Genomic DNA, 6,827 nt, shown 5'->3' with positions numbered 1-6,827 from the left:
TCATTAGTTGCCATGAATCTTTTTAATTCTCCTCTAATTTCCTGATTGACCAGTTAATCTTTTTGTAGGTTGCTCTTTAACCTCCATGTGTTTGAGTTTCTTTCACATTTCTTCTTGTGATTGAGTTCTAGTTTCAAAGCATTGTGGTCTGAAAATATTCAGGGAACAATCCCAATCTTTCCTTATCAGTGGAGACCTGATTTGTGACCCAATATGTGGTCTATTCTGGAGAAAATTCCATGTGCACTTGAGAATAATTTGTATTCAGTTGCATTCAGATGGAAAGTTCTGTATATATCTGTGAAATCCATTTGGTACATCATTTAAGGCCCTTGTTTCTTTGGCGATGTTCTGCTTAGAAAATCTGTCATTTGCTGAAAGTGCCATGTTGAAGTCTCCTACTATTAGTGTATTATTATCTAAGAATCTCATTACTTTGGTTATTAATTGATTGATATAGTTGGTAACTCCCACATTAGGGGCATAAATATCCATGATTGTTAGATCTTCTTGTTGGGGGATGTCTGTGCGGCTCAGCGTTTAGCGCCTGGCTTCCGCCCAGGGCGTGATCCTGGGGACCCAGGATCGAGTCCCACATCAGACACCCTGCATGGAGCCTGCTTCTCCCTCTGTGTCTCTGCCTCTCTCTCTCTCTGTATCTCTCATGAATAAATAAATAAAATCTTGAAAGAAAGAAAAAAAATCTTGTTGGATAGAACCTTTAAGTATGATATAGTGCCCCTCTTCATCTCTTACTAGTCTTTGGTATAAACTTTAATTCATCTGATATTAGGATTGCTACCCCAGCTTTCTTTGAGGAACATTTGAATGGTAAATGGTCCTCCACCCCTTCATTTTCAGGCTGGAGGTGTCCTTAGGTCTAAAATGAGTCTCTTGTAGACAGCATATAGATGAGTCTTCCTCTTTTAACCAGTCCAATACCCTGCATCTTTTGATGGGATCATTTAGCCCATTCACATTCAGAGTAACTATTGAAAGATATGAATTTGGTGTCATTGTATTACCTACTTAGTCCCTGTTTTTGTGTACTGTTTCTTTGGGTTCCCTCTTACTTTTACAGGGTCCCCCTTAATATTTCTTGCAGAACTGGTTTGGTGGTCACATATTCCTTCAGTTTCTGCCTATCTTGGGAGATCTTTATCTCTCATTCTATTCTGAATGACAGCCTTGCTGGATAAAGTATTCTCTGGTGCATGTTCTTCTCATTTTGTACCCTGTATATATCATGCTAGCCCTTTCTGGCCTGCCAAGTCTCTATGGAGAGGTTTGCTGTTAATCTGATATTTCTCCCTATATAAATTAAGAATCTCTTGTTTCTCTCTGCTTTAAGAATTTTCTCTTTATTTTTGAAATTTGCAAGTTTCATTATTAAATGTAGAGGTGTCGAATGGTTTTTTATTGATTTTTGGTGGGTCCAAAAATAGAGAGGTGGGTCCTCTCTATCTCTTGGATCTCAATGCCTGTTTCCTTCCCCAGATTTGGGAAGTTCTCAGCTATGAATTGTTCAAATATACTTTGTGGTCCTCTCTCTCTGTCTCTCAGCCTATTCTGGAATCCCAATTAGATGTATATTCTTCCTTTACAAGCTATCATTTATTTCCCTAAGCCTTTTCTTGTAGGCTCTTGTTTTTCTCTTTTTTCCTCAGCTTCCTTTCTTACCATTAAATTGTCTTCTATGTCACTCACTCTCTTCCACCTCATTAACCCTGGCCATTAAAACATTCAGTTTGCATTGCATCTCATTTAATCTATTTTTAATTTTGACCTGATTAGATCTCAATTTTGCAGTAACGAAGCCTTAGAGTCCTTTACACTTTTTTTCCAGAGCCACCAGCTTTTTTAAAAAAAATTTATTTACTCATGAGAGACACAGAGAGAAAGGCAGAGACACAGGCAGAGGGAGAAGCAGGCTCCCTGCAAGGAGCCTGATGTGGGACTCGATTCTGGGACTCCAAGATCACACGCTGAGCCAAAGGCAGATGCTCAACAGATGAGCTACCCAGGTGTCCCATTAAATTTCCCACTTCTCCAGGGCTGGGCTTTCATGCCCTGGAGGCTCTCGGTGTTCCACTTTAGCCTGGCTAGTTGCAGTTCCCCTCCTCTACTTTATTTTTTCATTTGTTCATCTTCCACCTTGTTAGAAAGGTTAGAAAAAATTTTCTCTCTGTACCATTCCAGCTACTTTCTCTTTAAATCTCAGGTCGAATACATAGGCGTTCAGGATATTTTGAAAGTTATCTATGTAAGTTTGTGGGGCCAGGTTAATTGAGGACCTCTACTCTTCCGCCATCTTGCCCCTCCTCCCATCCTTATTTTTATTTATTTATTTTTAAACATTTCTTTTTTTTAAAGATTTTATTTATTTATTCATAGACACAGAGAGAGGGGCAGAGACACAGGCAGAGGGAGAGGGAGAAGCAGGCTCCATGCAGGGAGCCCGACGCGGGACTCGATCCCAGGTCTCCAGGATCACACTCCAGGCTGCAGGTGGCGCCAAACTGCTGCACCACCAGGGCTGCCCTCCATTCTTATTTTTAATAAAGAAATTTGCCATTTACATTTAGTGCCACCCTATATAATTGATACCATTCTTACAGTTCTATGGTTATTTTTTTAGGATTATTTATTTATTTATTCATGAGAGACACAGAGAGAGAGAGAGGCAGAGACACGGGCAGGAGAAGCAGACTCTTCTCAGGGATCCCAATGTGGGACTCGATCTTGGGACTCCAGGATCACATCCTGGACCAAAGGTAGGTGCTCAACCGCTGAGCCACCCAGGCTTCCCTATTATATTCTTTCTTTCTTTCTTTCTTTCTTTCTCTTTCTTTCTTTCTTTCTTTCTTCTTTCTTTCTTTCTTTCTTTTCTTTCTTCTTTCTTTCTTTTTCTTTCTTTCTTTCTTTCTTTCTTTCTTTCTTTCTTTCTTTCTTTCTTTCTTTCTTTCTTTTCTTTTCTTTCTTTCTTTCTTTCTTTCTTTCTTTCTTTCTTTCTTTTTTCTTTTCTTTTCTTTTTCTTTCTTTCTTCTTTCTTTCTTTCTTTTCTTTCTTCTTTCTTTCTTTTTCTTTCTTTCTTTCTTTCTTTCTTTCTTTTCTTTCTTCTTTCTTCTTTCTTTCTTTCTTTCTTCTTTTTTTACCTTAATTTTTACTCATACATTCTATTTTTTCCTCTTTTTGCTATTTTAGAAGTCTTACTCTACTTTTCCATTTCACTGGTTGTGATTTCCCGCTCTGACACCCCTTACACATAACATGTTACCTCATGAATATTAGATATTATAGAGGACGTGAATTATATTCAACCCACTGATTCTCCATGTCTACTCCTACTGTGAGGAAAGATTAATAAATTAGAATGTTGGGATCCCTGGGTGGCGCAGCGGTTTGGCGCCTGCCTTTGGCCCAGGGCGCGATCCTGGAGACCCGGGATCGAATCCCACATCAGGCTCCCGGTGCATGGAGCCTGCTTCTCCCTCTGCCTGTGTCTCTGCCTCTCTCTTTCTCTCTGTATGACTATCATAAAAAAAATAATAAAATAAATAAATAAATAAATAAATAAATTAGAATGTTTTTGCTTCCTCTTCAATAGCTGGGTGTTTTAACTACATGCAAGTAACAGAATGGCCCAGCCAACTGGCCTTAACAATAAGAAACTTGTTGCATATACCAGAACAAAGATGATAGCAAGATTGGGTCAGTGGATGGCAAAGACACTGCAGATATAGACACTTGCCATTTTCCTGTTATGCCACCCTCCACAGGCCGATGAGATGACTGTAGCAGTTGTCTTCACAGGGACAACCATCAAGAATAGTAATCTTGCCTAGGATTAGGTCACATGCCCACATCTATAGCAATCTCTGGTAAAGAAAGTGGAATTCCCGAGTGCCTTCTGCCAATCCACATTCACCCCAGTGACTGAGAGGTGTGGGAAAATCAGCACCTGAAAGAATTGGGAATAGAAAAACAAGCAGTGGGGTACTAGCCGGTGGATACAGTGTGCAAGGTAAATCGTCTTTTAAAAGTAGAAAATATCAGCTCACATACCAGCAAGTGCTGAGGTAGGGGGCTTTTGGGCTTGGAGAGGCATTATAGGTCCAGGTTCCTTCCACTTTCCTTTCTTGTTTTGGCAGCACTTCTCATTAAGCCTCATTGTGTTCTCATGGTGACTGCTACAAATCCAGGGTCACATCCTGACACAATAACATTTAGGCAGAGAAGAGATCATGGTAACTCTTTTAAACGGCTCACAAACCTTTCATGAAACTTCTGAGTGTACCTCCTCTCATGCCCCTTTCCTAAATCCCCTTTTCTTCCATCTCTGGACCCTGTTCCCTTGCTCTTTTTCCTCCTAAGTCCCATGATTCTAATTCCAGACATAAACACCCCTCCCCATATTTTTTATGTCGCTTGAAGGATTGTTTCAAACTTGACATTCTCGTAGGTCCTGACATACCCAAATATCATGGGTGATGTTGGAAGTGGTGCCGATTGTGAACAAGGTTCTTGGAAAAGAGTGAGAACCATATACTTGGTGGATGCAGATCCCAAGTACTTGTTTATCCATTAGCTCATTCTCTATTCTGAAATAACCTCCACTCTCACTGCCAAAGCCCTATTTCAGTCTGACCCTACATACAGCCCAGAAGAATTACTTTAATCCTTTGCATTTTAGTGTTTAACTTTTATGACCTTCCATATTCTTCGAAGTATAACTGAAGACCCTGGGGGTAGGTGGATAATTCTGTGTCTTTGGATTGTTTTCTCCAGGCATTCAAGGACTGCTTGTTGAACAAGTGACCAAAAGCATGTAGACCTCCCAGCTCTGCCACTTCCACTTCTGTCCCTTTGGACAACTTACTGAGTTTCCTCCTGTTCACCCACAATTGAGGAAGAATACTGACTAATTGGCAAGGTTATTGTGGGTGCTAAGAAGATACTCAAACCAAGGAAGGGCTCTGATGGTTGTCCACATCGTTGGCTGTTATTAAATGCCAGATTTCAAGAGTATAAGGGTGGTTGTCTCTATGTTCTGTGATCTGAGGGTCTGAGGAAGTAGAAAGCCAGGTATCAGCTTGTGAACTGGACCATTTTCTCCAGCTTTCAGATGATTCATAATTATACCTCATCCATTTCCACAAGTGCAGCTGCCTCTACCTAGATGTTACATTTGCACCCCTTTCTAGCAGACAACAGTCCTTGTCCCAAGCTCACAAAAGTCTGAGCATCCTACTAACCCATATTGTGGTGAGTTTTCCTACCTAACTAATCTCCACATTTCAGTGAGAACGGAGTGTCATCCCACTAGAACTAAACCACTAGTTCCCTTCAGGTTGCCAATCCTAGGCACAGTGCCTGCCCCCATTCCCTCCCACAGATCCAGTGCTTCCCGTTGAGGTATACCATCCTTTAGGGCACAGATCAGCACCTTTTGGTAGAAATTTGCAAATCACATATACCTCCTGCTTTAGTTTGCTAGCACTGCAGAAATAAATTACCACAAATTTAGTGGCTTGAACAACACAGATACGTTATTTTACCATCCTAGAGGTCAGAAGTATCACTGGGTTGAAATCGAGGTGTCTCCAGGACTGTTTATTCTGAAGGCTCTAGGGAATGAGTCAGTTTCCTTGCCTTTTCCAGCCTCTAGAAACTACTCACATCCCTTGGCTTATAGCCCTGCATCACTCCAATCCCTGCTTTTGTCATCGTATTTTCCTCTCTTACTTGGACCCTCTTGTCTTATTTCTCCATTATGTTTATTTATTCATTTATTTATTTATGAGAGAGAGAGAGAGAGAGAGAGAGAGGCAGAGACACAGGCAGAGGGAGAAGGCCCCATGCGGGGAGCCCAACATGGGACTCCATCCTGGGTCTCCAGGATCAGGTCCTGGGCTGAAGGAAGCACTAAATGACTGAGCCACCCAGGCTGCCCTTTTCTCCCTTTTATGGTGACTCTTGCGATGACACTGGGCCCATGAGGATAATCCAGGATGATCTCCCGGTTTCAAAATCCTAGCATAATCACATCTGCAAAGTCCCTCTGGCCATGTGAAACACAATTTTCAGAGGTTCTGGGCACTAGCATGGACATCTGTGGGGCCATTACCCTGCCTCCCATGGTCCCCCAGGAGATTCAGACACATTGAGCCCTGATGGCAAACTTGTGAGGGTAATGGTGGGTGCTGCTGATATTATCATGCGTGAGTGGGAAAAGATGGGAAATCATCAGTTTCATATATTCAAATTCTGCATCATTACATCCAACTTTAAAGAAAGTAAGAGCTCTTCCATTCACTTCAGAGATGAATTTCTCTGACCTTCTAAAGCAGTCAACTGGGTTTCAAATTTGGCCACTTTCACTAAGTGACTCCAAACCTCAGGGGCCCTGGATAAGCGGCTAGGCAAGCCTACTCTCATCCATTCACCCCCTCTGAAGGGATGATATTCCTTCTCCTCATTCACCACAGAACACTATGTAGCCTTGTCACTGTTTCAGCTGACACCACTTCTCATTTCACTGAGGGAACAGAAAACCCCAGCATCCTTTATGACCTAATCTCATGGAAGACACACAGCATAACTTCTGCCCACCCTACGGATGGAAGCAGTCAGAAGCCCAACCAGATTATAGGAATGGAGGAATGGTAAAGAATTTCTGTATTTGAAACAACCACAGATGTGAAAGCAGTACTGCTCACCTCTTTCAGTGACCATCTTCTGGCAATACATCAGTGTATGTCATTTCAGGATAAATTGACCTCATTTGAAGGCATGGCTATGACTTTCACCAGTGGGCACTGGGCATC

The sequence above is a fragment of the Vulpes vulpes genome, chromosome 1 (assembly GCF_048418805.1).
Source record: "Vulpes vulpes isolate BD-2025 chromosome 1, VulVul3, whole genome shotgun sequence".
Taxonomy (NCBI): Eukaryota; Metazoa; Chordata; class Mammalia; order Carnivora; family Canidae; genus Vulpes; species Vulpes vulpes.
This window is presented reverse-complemented; position numbering follows the sequence as displayed.